This window comes from Lutra lutra, chromosome 16 (genome assembly GCF_902655055.1).
Source record: "Lutra lutra chromosome 16, mLutLut1.2, whole genome shotgun sequence".
Classification (NCBI taxonomy): Eukaryota; Metazoa; Chordata; class Mammalia; order Carnivora; family Mustelidae; genus Lutra; species Lutra lutra.
Window position 1 is genome coordinate 57,602,128 of NC_062293.1, and position 19,476 is coordinate 57,621,603.

At 46.8% G+C, this 19,476-nt stretch overlaps 1 protein-coding gene across 2 annotated transcripts in view; it reads left to right on the top strand.

Annotated features, from left to right (window-relative positions):
- STX8 (syntaxin 8) overlaps window positions 1-19,476 on the top strand; it is a 258,686-nt gene that overhangs the window by 206,531 nt on the left and 32,679 nt on the right. The window contains exon 8 of one of the 2 annotated variants that reach the window (XR_007123565.1): window positions 8,966-9,089. The exons of the other annotated variant lie outside the window; for it this stretch is intronic. The gene's annotated coding sequence lies outside the window, so the exon portion shown is untranslated. The remainder of the gene's footprint in view (window positions 1-8,965; window positions 9,090-19,476) is intronic. 2 annotated transcript variants of the gene reach the window in all.

Consider the following 19,476-nt stretch of genomic DNA (forward strand, 5'->3'; position numbering starts at 1 on the left):
GTCCTTGCCATGAGGGTTCCACATGTGGCCCAGTATCTATCTTAGAAGACGCAGAGATAGGAGAGACCGGCGCAAGGTGTTAGTGACGCCCAGGGAGATCCGATCTCCTGGCAGGCACGGGGGTGGAGAGTGTTTGGTTCTTGTGGGGAGCTCCGTGAAGAGCCTAGAATCTAGTACCTCTCATCAGGCGAGGCTTGCAGCAGGGTGCTGCAGCAGTGCGGTGCAACTGTCCTCCTGTATGGCCGGATATTTTGGTCCTGGTCATTGTTTATCCTCCAAATCTGGTTTTCTGATTGTTCTGAAGGTTCCATAAGCTCCAACACCACCCCCTTTTCTTTTTTCTTTCTTTCTTTCCTTTTTTTTTGGCCTAAACCAGCTAGAGTGGATGTGGTCTCAACAGCTAAAAACCCTCCACTGGTACCATTTGGTTGGACTTTCCAGTCACCCACCCATGTTCCTTGAGGTTTCTGACTCTCGATTCATGGTTATGTCTCTTCCCACATTTTCTGACCATCGTGCTAATGGGTGGAGAAGGAGTCTACGTGATGGTCTGTGCAACACTGTGGTCTCATCGCCTTTCGCTCTCCATGGCTACAGCTGGAACTGTGTCACTGTAAGAGTTCCCCTCTCTGGCCAGCTTCCTGTGCCTCCACTGCCTCCCTGCCGACCTCTGCTCTAACCTCTGGGCATCCTTCAGTGTTCTTCCATGTTGTCCTAACATGTCAGTCCAGCTCTCTTCCCTGGTGAGCCACAGCCCGACGTAGTCCACCAGACTCACTTACTATTTACTGCCTCTTATGTTAACCGCTAAAATGCTCCGTGCCGGTACAGATGCCCTCTCCCCATATTTTGCATTGAGAATATAATATTGGCTAATGCTTATAAGGTGCTTATCGTGTATCAGGTACTGTTCCAACATGTTCCTACATTAAGTCACTGAATCCTCAAGAACAATTCAATGAGACAGGGACATTTAATGTCTACATTTTACAGATGAATAAATGAAGAACAGAAAGATTAAGTGATTTGCCCGAGGCGACACAGCTCGTAAGTGGTTGAGCTGGGATTCGAGCTGTCCATGTTCTTAGTAGCCGTTCTGTTTGCATCCCCTTCGCCTGTTTTAAGGGCTGCCAAGATATCTCTGTATCTTTATATGGATATGAAAAGCACTTTTTCCTCATTAACGATATATGTGATGACTGTCTCACTGTCAGCATCACACATTGTGGTTTCTAAAAGCAGAATTCCATTCATATATCCACCAGGTTTTTTTTTTTTTTAAATGAAATGTTTTTTCTTTCTCTCTCCTGTATTATTTCCTTGCCTTACATTCTGATTTGAATCTCAATTTGGTCATGAAAGGTAGTGTTGCGCTATTGCAGATAAATGTTTCAGACAGCTGTTGGCTGGCGGGGGTGATGGATTTTTCTATACTACCCTGCTAGCTCCTCCTCTTTAAAAATATCCCTTGTGTTACATCCAGAAATGCATCCTCTGATAAATGAAGTATAGCACTTTGGGATAGGGGCGGGTGTTGTTTTTGTTGTTGTTGTTTGTTTTTAAAGATTTTATTTATTTATTTATTTATTTGATAGAGATCACTAGTAGGCAGAGAAGCAGGCAGAGAGAGAGGAAGGGAAACAGGCTCCCCGCTGAGCAGAGATCCCAATGCGGAGCTCAATCCAGGACCCTGAGATCATGACCTGAGCCAAAGGCAGAGGCTTTAACCCACTGAGCCACCCAGGTGCCCCAGGGCTGGTGTTTTTTTCTCTGAAGTCTTCCAGGTTACATCTTGTCTAGTATTTAAGCTTTGGGTTCCAAAACCCAACTGTAGGTGTGAATACCCAGCCCAACCACTGAGACTTTGGGCAAGTTACATAACCTCTGTAAATGTCAGGTACTTCTGGAAGATTGAGGGTAGCCTATTATATAGTGAATGTGAACAGATCAGCATAGATGCCCCCCCCGCCCCTGCACCCCATCCCTCTCCCCACAAGGTGAATCCCAGCGCATTGTATCACACCCAGCTCCCCAAACAACCACATACCCATTGCACATGGACAGAAACAGCTTCCAGAAACCTGACAATTGCACTTTACTGAAGGTTTCCTGTGGAGACAGAAGAGCAGATTGTATTGTGTCCCACTGACCACATCTTTCCTTTAAAAAAAAAAAAAAGAAGAGTCCCTACTTTGTCTTGTACTTGTCTTTCCCCAGCAGCCCCCTTCAGCCTCCTGGGCCCTTCCATCCTGGCCGGTTTCTCTGCTTTGTCAGGTGGACAGAAGCCTCAGCTCCCAGGAGTCAGTGAATATTCATCTATAAGAAAAGATGCAGGAGTAGGTCCCTCCCTTAAATTAAGTGCACTCCCCTAAGCTTGACGGAGAGCCGACGATTCCTTAAGTGTTGCCCAGACTAAAGGAGGGGGGTGTGCCGCCCTATTTTGGGGGCCTCCCAGGTCCCGCCTTGCTTCTCAGGGGTCAGTGTTGTGCCTGTTTATCCCAGCTGCTCACAATTCAGCCTCTGCAGCGGGATGTCTGCATGGATACTAACAGCCACCACCACCACGTCTGTTGTCTTACTTAGAGTTTGGTTATCAGAGCTCCCCCACTGGCTTCTTGGTTTGTAGATTTTTCCCTCTTGCCAGAAAATCATGGTTCATTTTCTGTCTCTACTGTCTCCAGCCCATGGTTACGTCTAAGTGACTTTAAGCCAGTCATCACCTTCACCAATAATTGCCAATTTGTTGATTATTGCGACCTACAAAGAAGTACCTAATTACAGAGAAGACAGAGTGTGACAGTGGCCTTGACCATGGCTATTAATCAAATTCGAAGTGGTTTCTACTCATGTGGAGTTTACGAAGTTAATACAGAGGTCGGTAAGACCGCATTTTCCCAGAGTAATTGTTTTATTGGCTTTAGTGTTTGTGCTTCTTTTTTTTTTTTTTAAGATTTATTTATTTATTTATTTATTTGTCAGAGAGAGAGAGGGAGAGAGAGCAAGCACAGGCAGACAGAATGGCAGGCAGAGGCAGAGGGAGAAGCAGGCTCCCTGATGAGCAAGGAGCCCGATGTGGGACTCGATCCCAGGACGCTGGGATCATGACCTGAGCCGAAGGCAGCTGCTTAACCAACTGAGCCACCCAGGTGTCCCTGTTTGTGCTTCTATCTTAGAAATTTTTACATGTCTTACGAGTCTGGGGCGCCCGGGTGGCTCTGCCGGTTGAGCGTCCGACTCTTGATTTCGGCTCAGGTCATGAACTCAGGGTGATGAGATCGAGCCCCCATGTGGGGCTTCAGGTTTGGCTCAGAGTCTGCTCGGATTGCTCTCTCCCTTGCCCTCTTCCCCTCCCCCTGCCCTCTCTCTCTCTCTCTCTCCCTCTCCCGAAAAACAAACAAACAACCCCCCCCCAAAAAAAAACAAAAAAAAAAACCCTTACAAGTCTGGGGGTGCCTGGGTGGCTCAGTGGGTTAGGGCTTCTGCCTTCGGCTCAGGTCATGATCCCGGGGTCCTGGGATCCAGCTCCGCATCGGGCTCTCTGCTCTACAGGGAGCCTGCTTCCTCCCCTCTCTCTCTCTGCCTGCCTCTCTGCCTTCTTGTGATCTCTCTGTCTGGCAAATAAAATCTTTTAAACAAACAAACAAACAAACAAAAACTTACAAGTCTGATAACTCCCCCCACTTTGCTTTAATTCACTTTGTGGCGAATCTCACGCGTAAAACTGAAGAACCCGCTGTTTGAAAAGTGAGATGGAAACTCGGCGGCATGACAGTATTTATTGCTTCCAAAGAAGGTTCTCCATTGTCGATTATCCAGGAGCCAGTAATGAATGTGTACTCTCAGGGGCCAGGGATTTCAGGGGATGAATTTCCCAGGGTTTAATCATCGCGTAAGGCCTCTGAGTGTGACTTTTTCCCAATAATCTACTTATCTCAGTAATTTACCCCTCCTACTGCATTGCAAGGAAAATGAGTCCCCCAGGTTGTTTGCATGATAAGTAGCTGGGAATTGTGTGAGCCTTTCAAGAAACAGCCCTGAGTTAATTGTAGCAGCCTGAGCTAATGGTTTCCCATGTTGGCTGGCAGGTTACGGTGAAGAAGAGGCTGGAAAACACCCTTTATCACAAGTACCATGCATTTGAAAAGCTGAAATCTTACAAATGTTGGCTTCCTGGAAGATATTTTCCCTTGCACTATAAATGGGTGCGAAAAAAAACATGTCGTCCCCCACCCCCGGCCCCCCCAGAGACAGGACTGGCCTCTTCACAGCTAGCTCTGGACGTTGGCTCCTGGAGGAGTTCAGGGAATGTTTTTGTTTTTGTTTCTGCCAATGGCTCACACTAATTTGCCCCCCCCCCCCGCCTTTTCTTTCTAAGTTAAGTCAGCATTCAAGATTAAACTGCTCTCTGCAAGCCAACAACTAGAAACATTGCTTTTAGGAAAAGTAAATTCTGCTTCCTAAAATTTCCTGATTTTGTTTGTGTGTGTGTGTGTGTGTGTGTGTGTGTGTGTGTGTGTGTTTAAGGCACACATCACATTTATCCTGGAGTTTGTTAATACAAAAACACGTCCAAGTAGCAAGTCCAAAATGGGTTTTCTGCTGCGGATAAAGGTTCCCTGGAATACCGTTCACTTTGCGGGGCGGGAACTAGAACCTTCTGCACTGTGCCCGCAGGGGACAGAGAGGGCTGCGTGAGATTTTTACCTAGACTTGAAGGCATGGGAACGTGCTGGGAACCGATCTGGTTGGGGCAGAACAAAGATGTGCTCTTTCCCGTGTTACTGTGGCTACCCACAAAACTCAGGAAGTTTCCAGGGAGGGGAGCAAGTTCCTGCTGGGAAGAAGGCTGTATGTGAAGGGAGAAACAGAAGCACCTGCTTTCCTCTCTACCATTTGCCCTGCTTGGCCAGTGCCCTCCTGTCTTTCCGATCGATCAGTCGATTGATCGATTACAGCTCAAACACAGAACATCACTTTCTCCAGGAAGCCCTTTCTGATCCACATCCCAGGGAGTCTCGGGCTCTCTCACCACGTTATTTCGTAGCATTTGCAGTTATGATTCCGCATTTTATTCATATGGTCAGAATATTTCTCCCTCTCTCTCTCTCCCCACAAAAGTTGGACCTCCCATGAGTACATAAGGCTCTTGTCTGTTTTTTTATATGCCATTAGAATCTCAGTAGCTCATTTCTCAGAAAGTACGTGCCAAATGTATGGGTGGATGAAGAGTACAGTCGTTTAAAGTATCTCTGGCAGAGGACCTCCGGGTGAGGTCTTGGTTTAACTGACGGCGACGCAGAATGAGTTTCAAGGCTTGTGAAAAGCAGGAAAGAGGGAGAAAATAATCATGAGCCTGGGAAGTATAGAGATACATGGGAGCAGAAGTTGTGTGTGTATGTGTGTGTGTGTCAGAGAGAGAGAGAGAGAGATAGTCCATGTAGCCCTGGGCTGCAAAGATGAGAAAGAATAAATTTGGAATGGTTTTCCCAGGAAGCAGAAGACTGACTAGATGGGCCAGGAATGGTGGATGGCGGACTGAGTTGGGTAGTTTACAGAGGTGTAGGCAGGGATGGGAGAAGCCAGAAGACAGACCAGTCGCTAGGGACCAGCAGTCAGGTCACCATTACCCACACCCCCCTACCCCCCACTGCGAAGGAGCACAGGGTGAGGGGGCAGCTTTACTAAGAGCTCCAGCCCTAGAAGGGAACCGCAGACCATAAGGGTGGCTGCTGCAGGGTCGTGCTAAAGCAAGGAGAGAACCAGAGAAGAAACCCACCAGCTTCTCTCCCTCTCCTGACCCCTGACCTGCAGCCAGCGCCTCCATCGGCCAAACCCAACGGGAAACCCAAAGTCAAGGGAGCCACCATGATGTGGTATGTGGAGATCAGCCCCCCGCCCTGCAAACCAGAGTATAGTAGAGTGACATTGACTATTTAGGGCTGTGACAAAGGGTCTTTAAATGTCTGTAGTTTTACTCCTTACCTTTTCTACTTTTTATTTGAATATGTATTTTAACTGCCAGTACAGCCAACCTTGTATACCCTGAGAAATCTGGCCTCTCTCTCCCATCTTCTCCTCTCCCCTCTTTCCCATATAGGTAACTACTTTTATCTGCTTCTCATGTCTTCTCCTAGGTACAGGTGTGTGTGTGTGTGTGTGTGTGTCCCCAAATCATGTCCCTGTCTATATACCTTATATCCCTATCTCTCCATGTGAAAGATAGTGTATTACATACACATATACTCTTCTGCCTCTAGCCCATTATTTTATATACACATACCGTTATCGCTGTGGGGGAAATTCCCAGAGGTGGGCATGATGGTCAGTTTTCCCAAATTGCCCTCTGAAGGGGCAGCACAGTTCGGTAACTCCAAGCGATACTGTAGGAGAGCGTTTCCGTGCAACCTTGCTGGAAGAGTATGTCACTCAGCTCTTGGCATTTTGCCCATCTGATGGTGAAAAACTATCATTTCATCATATTGGGTGAAAGCACATGGAATTGCAATTTATGTGGCCAGAAGTGGTAGGCCATCAGCACTTTCATATGGTTCAACTTAACAGCTTTATTTTGTATTTTTCTTGCGAGTGAAACAAAATGGCTTTTGATGGAGTTCAGCTACCCTTGTCTTCCTTTTTTATTCTGAACATGCTGTTGACCTTGGTGTATTTTTCTATTGCTGGTCTTCTTCTTATCAATTTTAAGGAGCCCTTTGTACATTCAGGAGAATCTCTTGTGAGAGTGAGTTTTAGATTTTTTTTTTCCGAATTTGTTTGTCCAACTTTGCTTTTAATTACTTTTTTCCTTTATGATATGGATTTTTTTTTTTTAAGGTTTTATTTATTTGACAGAGAACACAAGCAGGCAGAGAGGCAGACAGAGGGGGGGCGGTGGGAAGGGAAGCAGGCTCCCTGCTGAGCAGAGAGCCTGATGCAGGGCTCTATCCCAGGACCCTGGGATCATGATCTGAGCTGAAGGCAGAGGCTTGAACCCACTGAGCCACCCAGGCACCCCAACACGCAGATTCTTAAGTCCTGTCAATTCACCTCTACTCCAAAGACATGAAGGAATTCTATTGGGGATTTTTTTTTCCTAGAGCTTTAATGGTTTTGTTTGTTGCCTCTAAATTTTGGATCCATTAGGAGTTTATCCCAATGTGAGATAGAGAGACCACTTTTTCTCTTTCCAGATGGCTATTTGGTTGTTCCAACACCATTGGTTCAATAATTCCATCCGTAGCCCTACTAATTACAGATATCTCTGTGATGGTATACTAATTGGCAAGATCAGCTTTTGAGTCCCGGCAATGTATTTGAACTTTCTGGCTGGAAATATATATACACACACATATATATGGTGACATTCCTTAAAATATCTTTGTATATGTGAAATTAGTAGTTTTGAAAAAAATGAATACATGTTCACGGAATAAAATATAGACAAACAAAACTTGGACCATGAAATGACCCTAATTCTACAATTTCCTAGTGTTACTGTTTTCTGTGTATTAGTAGCCACGTGCACACACCTCAGGTAAAGAATAAGCTGCTATAACAGCCATGTCAGTACGATATAGTGGCTTCCGTGACACAGAATGGTATTTCTGTTTCATAAAGCAGCCCCTGAGTGAGTGGTCTTGGGTCTAGCTTAGAAAGGGAGGTCTCTTCTTCAGGGGGGGGTCATTCTTCTTCTTCTTCTTTTTTTTTCCTTTTAAGGTTTAATTTATACACAGTAAACTACAACTTTTTATGTAACCAGTTCTATGAGTTTTGACAAACATATATGGTGTAACCACTATCATGGTCAAAACATTAAATATTCCCACTACGGTGAATAGTTCCCTCCCACTACTTAGTGGTCAGTCCCTTCGCTTCCTCTCCCTTCCCCCGCCAGCACACCCAACCCCTGACAATCACGGATCTAAATTCTGTCCCTAATGGTTTTTGCCTTGTTGCGGGACCATTCTTGGCCCACTCTCTCTCTGTCTTATCTCTCTCCCCTATGCTGTGCAGATCCTTATCCCCATGGTCATGGTTAGGGCATGGGCTACACGTCAGGAAGGAAAGGGGCATTAACACGCATCGATGTGTTTGCAGAGCTGGAGGGGGGATACATCACTTGGGCTCGAATTCCATTAGTGAGAACGCAGCAACATGCCCACCTAGCCCGGAAACAGACTCGCTTAGCATTGAAGAAAGGGAATATGAATCCCGGCAGACTCCTCTCGCTGTTGCCCCTGCAGCCTGGCCACCCATGTAAACACAGAGAACACACCCTCTCCCCGAGGGAGACAGCTCAAGCCCCATCCAGTCACTACGCGCAACTCAAAGGCCAGGATTTCTGGGTGATGGCAGGTCTTGCCCGATAGATGCTGAGGGGGCTCCCCGTGGTTCTAGGGACCTCAGAACTGACACACAAGCTGTTCGTATCTCCCCTGCCCAGCTCTTCCCCAGGATTATGGTTTCTTCAGGAACGGATGGGACTGCCATTCCGTGGGCCAGGAACCACATCCCGGTTCCATCTCTGTGCACAGTCCTGGCTGATTTTGTGGCCTCCAGCTACACTCCTCCCGTCTCCCCATTTCAAAAGCCGCTACTTTGGGGTTCCCTGGAAAGGTGAGTTTAGGAAGGATGGCGGTAAACCTGATCTCTGCCCTGAGGCTGAACCTCTTTCTTTGGCCTTCTGGGAGCCCATTGGGAAAGGCTGTGAATACCTACAGCCTAACCTCCTCCTCCTCCTCCTCGGGTCTGGCAGTACCGGGCCTCGCCACCCAGTCTTCTCAACCCTTTCCTTCCATCTCCGCTCGTAAACCAGCCAACTCTCGCATGAGCTCATCTCCTTCCTGTAGTGGCTTGCCAGAAGTTGGTTCCTTACTCCATGTGCATTATCCCTAAATATATTTAATTATATTATTATAGTTATTTTAATAGAAAACTGTTAAGTAATCTTCTACCACCTAATTTTCAGGATTACATGAGGCAGGTGTGAATGAATTCCTTAAGAAGTAGACCTGTGAAATCAACCCTGTAGTGAAATGTCACGAGCCCTCCTCCCCACCCCCAAAAGGCAGCTTTGCCTGCCACACTGCCAGGTGGGTGCACCAGAGGCTTGGGTGGACACAGGAGGCGTCCAGCATTTACCAAGTCTTCTTGATTAGAGATACTCTTATAGTAGCTGAGGTGAGCTGTCACAACACAGAGGATGTAAATGTCCTGTGAGCCAAAAAGTTCCAACTGAAAGCTTTTAGAGGAGGATGACCATTCCGCGCACATGGGAACATATACGCAGTAGACTTCTTTGTAAATATCAAAGCTGTCCTTCCAGAAAGGCTAATTAAATAGAAAACGTATGCCCAGTCCATTGGCAAAAAAGAAACAATCCAAAGCACTTCTCTTTCCCCAGATGTTCTGGCCGTGGGTAGTTGTATAGGCACATTCTTTTAAACTTCCCAGGAAAAAGAATTCCTGTGTTATATACACTGTTTCAGAATTCAGAAAAAAGAAGGAAGGCATCTCACTTCACTGTGTGAAGTTGGAATGACTCTGATGTCAGAACCCAACAAAGATGATATATATGCTGAGTGTCAAAACTAAAAAGGCATTTAATAAAAGTCAGTGTCTGTTCTCAGTTTGAAATTAAAAAAAAAAAAAAACACAGCAAAGGAAGTCATCAACAAAATGAAAAGGCAGCCTACAGAATGGGGAAAAATGATTGCAAACCATGTGTCTGATAAAGGACTGATATCCAAAATATATGAAGGATTCCACTCAGTAGGAAAAAAAAACCCAAACAATTCAATTAAAAATGGGCAGAAGATCTGGATAGACATTTTTCCAAAGAAGACATGCAGGTGGCCAACAGGTATATGAGAAGATGCTCAGCATCGCTCATCGTCAGGGAAATGCAGGTCAAAACCGTATGAGATACCACCTCACACCTGGTAGATGGGCTGATATCAAAAAGACAAGAGACAAGAGACAGTGTTGACAAGGATGTGGAGAAAGGGTACCCTGCTGCTCGGTTGGGAGGAATGTAAATTGTTGTGACTGCTATCGAAAATAGCATGGAGGTTCCTCAAAAAATTAAAAAATGAACTACCATAGGCTCCAACAGTTCCACTTCTGGGATTTATCTGAATACAGTGAAAACACTAATTCAAAAGGAAATGTGCACCCCCATGTTCATTGCAGCATTATTTACAACATGTTCATGTGCAAATGAAATAGTATCCAGCTATAAAAAATAATGAAACCTTGTCATTTATGGCAACATGGATGAACCTGGAGGGTGTTACACTAAGTGAAATAAGTCAGCCAGAGAAAGACAAATACCATATGATATTTCGTGTGTGGATTCTTTTTATTTTATTTATTTATTTGATAGAGGGAGATGGCAAGAGAGGAAACACAAGCAGGGGCAATGAAAGAGGGGAAGCAGGCTTCCCGTGGAGCAGGGAGCCCAGTGCGGGGCTCAATCCCAGGACCCTGGGACCATGAGCTGAGCTGAAGGCAGTTGCTTAACAACTGAGCCACCCAGGTACCCCTCGTGTGTGGATTCTTAAACAAAACAAAACATAAAAAAGCTCATCTATATAGAGAACAGATTGGTGGTTGCAAGAGCTGGGGGCTGGAAGAGATGGGTGAACTGTTTTTTTTTTTTTTTTCTTTTTTAAGTTTAAATAAAATACAATGTAAAAATTAAGAAACACTCTTGAAAGCCATGAAAGAAAAATAATTCACTCGAGATATATTTCTTGTTCATGACCAAAAGGCACAATATTATCAAGATATCAGTTCTTAAATTGATCTGAAGATCCAATGCGATCCTCATAGAAATCTCAGCAAGCTGTTTTGTAAATAGTGACAAACTTGTGTTAAACACTGAGTCACATCGGCAGTTACTGACGAAGGACAAGTCAGTGAACTCACACTTGCCCATTTCAAGATTTACTATAAAGCCACGATAATTAAGAGAGCATGATGTTTTGAAATGAATGAACACATAAATAAATGGAACAGAACAGAGAGTCCGTGAACAGATCTACACAGATACAGTTAACTTGACCTGGGTCAAAGGAGTAAAAGCACATCAACGCAGAAAAAATCGTTTGTTTAGTTTTTGGTCTTTAGTCATTGTCAGCAAATGAGGGTACAAATGGACAACCAAAGGAATTTTTTACACAAACTTTGCACCTTAGATATAAATTCACTCAAAAGTACTCATTGCCTTAAATATAAAATGCAAAACTATAAAAATTATGGTGGGGGACTTAGGAGAAAATCTACATGGGTTAAAGTTCGATGATTAATTTTCCTATATGACACAGAAACCATGATCCATGAAAAAAATGACAATATGAACTTTAATTAATTTATACTATCCACTCTGTAAAAGACTGCATTCAAAGAATGGAAAGGCAAGCCACTGGCTAGGAGACTATGTCTTCAAAACACTTATCTGAAGAAAGATTTGCATGAAATGTATACAAAGAACTAGTAGAACGACACAATAAAAACTAGACTTCCCAAATTAAAATAAATGGGCCAAGACAAGTAGATACCTAACCAAATAATATATATAAATGGGAAAAAAAACATGTATAAATTGCTCAACATTGGGGAATTATTGGGAATTATTGGGGAAGTATATATTGTGCACAAGGGAAAAGCACATTAAAAAAATAAAGATTTTTTTAAAAAGCAGCTCTTTAAGCTAGGAATTAAAGATGATATCATACCCAGTAATAACTATTGCAGACTAAATGCTGCTGTCTTGCTTGATGGTAAAAATTTACAAGATCAGATCAGGGACAAAATGAGAATGTCCCCTTTCACTGCTGATGCCCATCATTCATCTCTACAGTGTGCAAATAAGTAAATTAATAAGGTGGAATCAAACTTAGCATGTTTGTAAACATTTGTAAGACTCTACCTGGCAAATTCAGGAGAATCCACTAAAAACCAGAAAGAAAGCCAAGTCCTTTGCCAATTATAAGACAAATACACAAAAAGTGGTTCTCACAAACACCCCTTACCAGTTAGAAAATGTCACAGAGAACAGAGAGGGCACGTTGACGGTGGCTCCAGGGACACCTGGGTGGCTCAGTCGGTTGGGGAATCCAACTCGATCTTGGCTCAGGTCTTGATCTTCAGGGTCGTGACTTCAAGCCCCACATATGGAGCCTACTTAAAACCCTGCAAACAACAAACCAATAGCTACAAAAACTCAACAAGAAGTAGGGGACCTTGAAGAAAACAAACACTACTCAGGTTCGAGACCCAACTGTAGCTAAAGCAAAAGCAAAGGAGGGGTGTTCCCCAGAGCTGGAACTGGGAGCGGGGAGGTCATACCCAGAAGAATCGCAGGTCATAACTAGAGGAACTGAAACCTTACGGAGCAGAACAGGATCTTTGGCACCCCCAGGACTGTTTGTGTTAGGACCGCAGGGCACAGGTGTTGGAGTCCGCACAGCTCCAAACCCACGGGCTTGCCAGTCAGGGTCACAGTCATCACAGAGTCATATATGTAGGGCGGCGGTTTTAGGATATGCAAGAAGTAATTGTTTCTGATGCACACACAGGCACTGCGGGGTTAGTGGTGGGGCTGTGCACCTCTTTTATCATCTCTGCGTCGGCTTCCTGCTTTCCTGCCATAGACTGTCTTTCTTCTCATGGTGGAGAGCACCACGCCGGGCAGCCCCACGTTCAAGCCCGTCTTCCTCTGTGGAAGGATTCCTTCCTTAACAACAATCAGGAGGGTCATGGGAAAGGTTGCTTTGGGTCCCGGCTGGGGTCTTGCATCCATCTATGAAACATGAGTGCCTGCGTTTGGCTTAGCCCCTGGTCAAAGGTGCAGGCAAGCTGTTTTTTCAGCTATTTTATGCAGGTTGCTTGGGTGATAGCGGGTAGGAAAAATTATAGCTACAGACAGAAGATTTGAATAAATGTAGGGATGTGCCATTTTCCTCAATAGGCTGGCCCAAAGTGTAGAGATGTAGATTCCCCCCCCCAAGTTAGTTTATAAATTTCACACTCTGATTCAGAATCCCAGAGGGAGTTTGGGGGCTCCTTGTTGTCACACTTCTAAAGTTCATCAGAGTAGCAGACATATGTAGTGAGATTAGCTCAGAAAAAATCTGCCCAGGGTCAGGAAGCCAGCTTAATGTGTGTATTTTTCATCTTGGTATTAGTTTATCATCTGTCCTAGGCTTAAAATAAGATCCAATGTTGACACCTGATTTTTAAGGCTTTTCTCCTAGAACAGCTGGGTATTCAGAGATCTAACATCTGATACTCTAATACCACTCAGATTATTTTGAGTGCTGGCTCTCCACTAGGTGTGTGGGGTTTCCTTAGACATAGAAGGCTTACTCCCTTCCCACCTATTACTATACTCAGCTTTTCCAGCCAAAGACAGGCATTAGACCTTATGAGTTTGTTATCATTCCATATGATTCGGGTAATCGGTTTGCCAACATGAAAAGAGCCAGAAGAAGGTACAAATGATCTGATCGGAAACTACAAGTATACAAAAGAAAGTGGGGGTTGGCTGATGGAGATCTGTAGTTACTGCACATCCCTGGGGGAGATGTGGATGACATAGGTTTTAAATATCAGGACCTCTGTGCAGTAGTAGTAAGAACCTGGAGTTGTACAGAATTTTCAAAGACGCCAGAGATGGCTTAAGAGAGAGTACATGCTGACCACCTCGCCAACGGAGGAATGAAGAGATGGAGAGGAGGGGCGCCTGGGTGGCTCATTCGGTGAAGCCTCTGCCTTCAGCTCAGGTCATGATCCCAGAGTCCTGGGATCCAACCCCGAGTCGGGGTCCCTGCTGGACAGGGAGTCTGCTTCTCCCTCTGCCCTTCCCCCAACTCGTGCTTGCTCGCTCCCTCTCTCTCTTTCTCTAAAATAAATAAAATCTAAAAAAAAAAAAAAAAGGACAGAGAGGAAATGTCAGTTTAAAAAAAATAGTGGTTGCATGGGAAGTAAATGCAGGTTAGAAAAAGCAACATTTGTGATTTTGTGTTTGTAAATGGCACTGTTCTTGGGAAAGTAAACCCATGCCTGAAAAGGAAAGCGAGTGTGTAACGCATGGTAATGCCTTTGTCGGGATGTGTCCTGTCCAGTTTCTTTGGCTTTGGAAACAATGGGGGAATTTTCAACCCTGGAAATTTGTTTAAAGAGAAAAAAAAAAGGCGAGATGAATGTTTGTCTTATGTGATTTATGTTCATACCTAGTTTGGGTTCCAAGATCTCAGCTAGATAACCACATACAGCCCTCTCCATCTCCAAGTGTCGGCTGGTTGATTAAGGCAAACCCAGACTGAAAGTCAGGGAGTTTACACGGCATTCACAGTGACAAAGAATTTGAAAGGATGACCTTTAGAACGAGAAGCAGCCCAGCTCCCCTGACTGGAGCCCAGAAGTAGCACGTTAAACCATGTAAGAACAAAGACTGAAACAGGCCGTCCCCTCCTCCTCTCAGATCATGGCTTTTTACAGCTCAAAATCCGTTCCTCAGTTTGCCTTGGAAATGATATGCAGATATGTATGCTAAGACCCAGCGTTCAGTGCGGCATATGTTTGGAATTAATCACAGAACCACATTTGCCCCAGCTGCAAAGCTGGAGCTCACAGAAGTGTGGAAACAATGTTGAGATACGCATCTAGAAGCAAAGGTCAGGCTGCCTGGGCCAAGACGCATGTCAGGGAGAGTGTGTCTTGGTCGCCAGGGCCATCTAAAGTCCAAGAGCATACGTGAACCCAAACGGCCCTCAGACCGTGAACCCCCAAGGCCAGAGGGAAATGACCTTCCACAAATGGGGGCGGGGGGAGGGCAGCAAAAGTGAGGGAGCTCACAAAACGCTGACAAGAGAAAAACCAGGTGGGAAGGTTAGCCCATCTGGCTAATTGGTCACAGACTGTAAATTCCCCTCCAGCCACATCTGCCCTCCCTACTTAGGAGAACCTGGGTTTTCTGAGGACTTGCAGAGAAACGTTTGCAGGGATGGGTGCCACTCAGTTAAAGTTGAAGGACAGAAATATGTCGGCTTACGGAGCATTCGTGGGAGAGGCAAGAGATGAGACAGGAGCGGGACAGGGTGAGGAGGAGGGTGGATAGCCACTCAGGAAATCCTGGACTAGTTCCTCCGTCGGCCTTTTGGTTGCCAGATTCTGTCCTGTGCCAGTGGGCCCCGGGGGGCCAGCCCGGGGCCCAAGGTGCAGGGGTCAGGACATTCCCTCTCCAGCGCCCTCCCCGCCAGCTTACACACTTGTACATGTACTCACATGCACTGCCCTTCTGTCATTGCCTGTCTCCGGGGTCTGCTGTCTTCTGCTCTAGAGCACAGGAATCCCGAGTTCATTCACGCTCACATACCGGGGACAGAAAGTGTTCTCCCAGCCAGCCATCTTGACATTTCAGATGCGAACAGACTAAGAGACTGACAGGTTCCTAAACAGAACGCCCTGCTGTGGAATTTCAGGCACCCCGAGCCCAAAATCCTGGGAGGGAAGACATTTGGGAGTAGAGAGGAAGGACTTCTTTCTACTCGTCAGGCTACCCCCAGTTAAGTGACTGTTTGGTCTGGCCTTGTTCGGTACACGGAGGTTACTTGGTATATAAGCATGCTGCTCAAAATACACCGGGGTCCCCAACTGTCCTTGTCTTCTGATTGTGTCCCTAACAAACGTTGCCTGGCCCCAGAGCCCTTACTCGGCTTGTTTGAGAATTGAGAGGTTCTCTCTCTCGTGTGCCGACCAAAGAAACTTCCAGATCTGTTCTGCTGCCTCCGTTAGCTCCATTTGAAACTTGGAGCTTAGCTGGCGTTTTAAGTAGATGAAGAGCCTGTCCGTTAAACTATTGTGGCAGGCAGGGTGGCAGAAAGGGGATCCTAATGCTGAGTTGCTAGATTCGCAGGTGTATCGGGAGCGGGATTCAGTGTCTCTTTTTCTTGAGTCTGCACCAAGCTGAGTAAAAAATGATGCAGGGCTCGACCATGTGTGAGTCAGGTTTGGAACTGCAGTCACAGGCAGGACAGGTCACCGTAGGAGTAATAGGTTCCCTGTGCGCTGGGCCCCGGGTAGAGGGCGCCCTGCGCATTACACCGTCTGACCTTCACATCTGCCCTCTGCAACAGGTACATGTGCTGTCTCTGTTTATAAGATACGGCAACTCGAGAGTCCACTGAGCTCTTCCCCGAGCAACTTTGCTGTGTGTGAGTCCTTTGCTGTGTCTGTGTTATACTACAGCAAAATTTATGTGTGTTTTTAAAAAAAAAAAAAGAGAGAAAGAGACCAGTGAAGCCCAGAGAAGTTAAGTGTCTTGTCCCGAGTCCCCAAACTGGCACCAGAGGCAGGAGTCAGCCACCACATTTGTCCCCCTTTGAAACCCACTTAGCTTCTCCTCTGTGGCGCTAACCCTTCCCGTTCAATTACACACGATCATACATGGTTCACACAAGTGAGCGGAATTGTACTCTCTTCCTCTGCCAGTCCTTCATCTTTTCACGTCATCTTCTAGAAATGTTCTTGCTGTTACAGTGTTCTCTCTTCATGACTTACTTCTTTGTTCCCCCCACCCAAGCTATATACTTCTTGATCGTTGGGTCAACAAGGGAGTAAGTCTTGTCGTTACATTTACGCTAAAACGCACGTTTCTAAGACCATGTCCTAGACTCATCTATTTCTTTGTCTATTCCGTGACATTATGAGATGTTCGCCACCTGCCCAGACTAGGAATATAAAGTTGAAGAAGATGGTGTCTTCTTTCAAGAGGCTTGGTGTCTAAGGGGCAGACGGACTTATGTCTTTAAAAAGTAGGGGAGACAGACTCACAACAGGTTCCCAGACGGAACGTCTTCGTGTAGAGTGGGAGCATCCAGGAGGAAGTGGCAAGGCTAGGTGAGAAAGGCCTGACGGAGGAGGTAACTCGGAGTGTGGAGAGATGAGCGAGTGTTGGCCAAGGGGCAAGGCCACGGCTCACTGTGTCCGTCTGCCAGGGCTTCCTTAACAAAAACCATGGGCCAGGTGACCGAGATAACAGAAATGTGTTTTCTCAGGGTTCTGGAGGCTGGGACATCCCAGATCAAGGTGCTGGCTGCACTGGTTTCTGGTGAGGCCTCCTCCTTGCATTGTCCTCCCATGGCCTTCCCTGTGCTAGGTGTGAGGAGTAGGGAGGAGGAGGAGAGGGAGGAAGGAGAGGGAGATGGAGACAGAGCGAGAGCCCTCCAGTGTCTCTTCCTCTCCTTATAAGGAAACCAGCCCTGTTGGATGAGGACTCCCAGCCTTATAACCTAATTTAACCTTCATTACCTCTTTAATCAGTCACATGGGGGTGAGGGCTTCAATGTACAAATTGGGGGGACACATAAGTCAGTCCATCATGCACACCAACACCCAGGATTCCCTGCTCACCCCCAGTTCCCCCGATCCCTCCTCGTGAAGGCACCCCACAATCCCTCTGTTCATGCTTGTTTTCAGAGTCCTTTCCCGTGCACCCTGCCCGTGCCCAGAAGCCTTAGCGTGGTGATTCAGTCTTTCCAGTCTGCTCTTTGATGTCTGTTGCAAAGAGCATAAGGCTGACACAGCTCTGACTTGCAAAACACCAGGCGTCGGCTGTTCGTTCCACCGTCGTCCAGGGCTGGCCGTGGTGGGGAAGCAGCAGCTGCCTCTGCGCTCACCCCAAGGAATCCCTTCTGTATCTGGCTCCCCGCAGCATTAAGGGTGCGACACCGTGAACAAAGGAGACTTCTCCCACTTCTCCTGTAGCAAGAGACTGCAGAGTGCAAAATACATCGCGATCGTAAAGGCTCTTTGCAAACTACAGCGTGCAGGATTCAGTCCAAAAGCAGTTAGAGTCTTGTGCTTCTGCAGCCATGTTTTCCAGGGGTGAGGGATCATCAGACCCTCTCCCATCCCCTGTGTCACTGTAATCAGATAACCCAAAAGGCCCTTCCCTTCACCAGGTCTCCGAGAATTCTCCAAAGCCGTCTTACCGCTCACACGCACCCTTCTCGCGCGCTCAGGTTATGATGTGGTCATTTTCAATACTAGTCTCTAAATTCCAGCCCTCTGTGTAGCCTTCCTGGCCTGACGGGGGGAGGAACAAACCACTTCCTTTTGGGTGGGGGGAGCTTGGGAGGTACGGGGCCCCGGGGGAGAGCTGCACAGCCCGACTGTGGATCTGAGCCCCCCTCTGTTACTTCCCAGCTGTGTGACCTGGAACACCCCTTTGTTTTTCCTTTGCCAGAAGCTGGGGGTGTGGGTCGTCTCGCCCCTGACAGCTGCAGTGTTGGCCATGGAGCCTTGCTAACTTGACCCTGCAGCCAGCAGAGAGCTCCTCAGGACAAGGGTGGCACAGCGCAAGGAGCGAGAGAGAGAGAGAGACATCCTTCTGGTGGTAAGGTTTGTGAGGATGACAAAGTTAAGACACAGAACAATGCTTGGCCCCCATTAAGTGCTTCATGGGTCCTTTTCCTCCTCCATTGGTAGACCTGGAGGAACGTGGCTATGGAGGCGTGTGCTGTTATTTAAAGACTCGACCCAGTTCCAGAATGTTGCTGCATTGAATTTGTTTGCCCAACCAACCAGTACCCATCATGATCGTTACGAAGACTTCAAGCTCTGTCCCATTTTCTGGCAGATTCCCTTCATCTGTGTTGAAAATAGTCTCCGGATGGCCAGCTCGCTGGCCCAGCGTCAGGCCCTGTGCTTGAGGATGGGGCCAGGGGATGGGGTCACGGCATTTGAATACTCAGGGGTTCCTGAGCACTTGGAGCTCAGGAACAGAGGGGCAAGAGGAAACCAACCGCCTTTGCAGACCTGCGGCCAGGAGTGAGCGTTTCCAGGCTGAAGGGGTCCAAACGCACAGCTAAGGGGACTCTTCCCTGAGTTGGGTGGGAGGAGGAGACTGCTTTCTGTCTGGCCTGGGCTCAGAGGGGAGCAAGCTGGAGGGTAGGCTTTCACAGGTAGCCAGAGAAACACCCGATGCTTTCCCTTTATTGTGTCTGCTGAGTGGTTCTCTTTCCCAGCCTGTGTTGTGTTATGAAAGAGACAAGTTTAATAAACAGATTCTATTTTTATTCCGAGCCATGGCTTGGAAGAGCATTCCGTCTCCCGACCGGGAACCAGGAGCCCCCTTGGCCCTGTGCGCCTGTTACTCTCTCTGCTGCCACTTGGTGGTGACATACTGAAGCTTGCAGGGGAGGTCTCCAAGCCAGTCCACACTGAAGCCCCACCACTGGGCACCACCGCTGAGACCGTGCTTGGACTCTCAGGATGCCTCTGCCTTTACCCTTCTGAGATTCATGTTCGGGGACCCCTTGTCTGATGTGTCCCTCTGACCACGCAAAGAAGCTGCTTGTTCCCGAGTCCCAGTTCTGGTCTGGTTGGCTGGCAGCTTCCAGTCCTTGGGAACACATAGGCGTATGAGGAAAAACAATCCTGCTTCCCCTCAGTTCAACTAAGGCAAGGCTG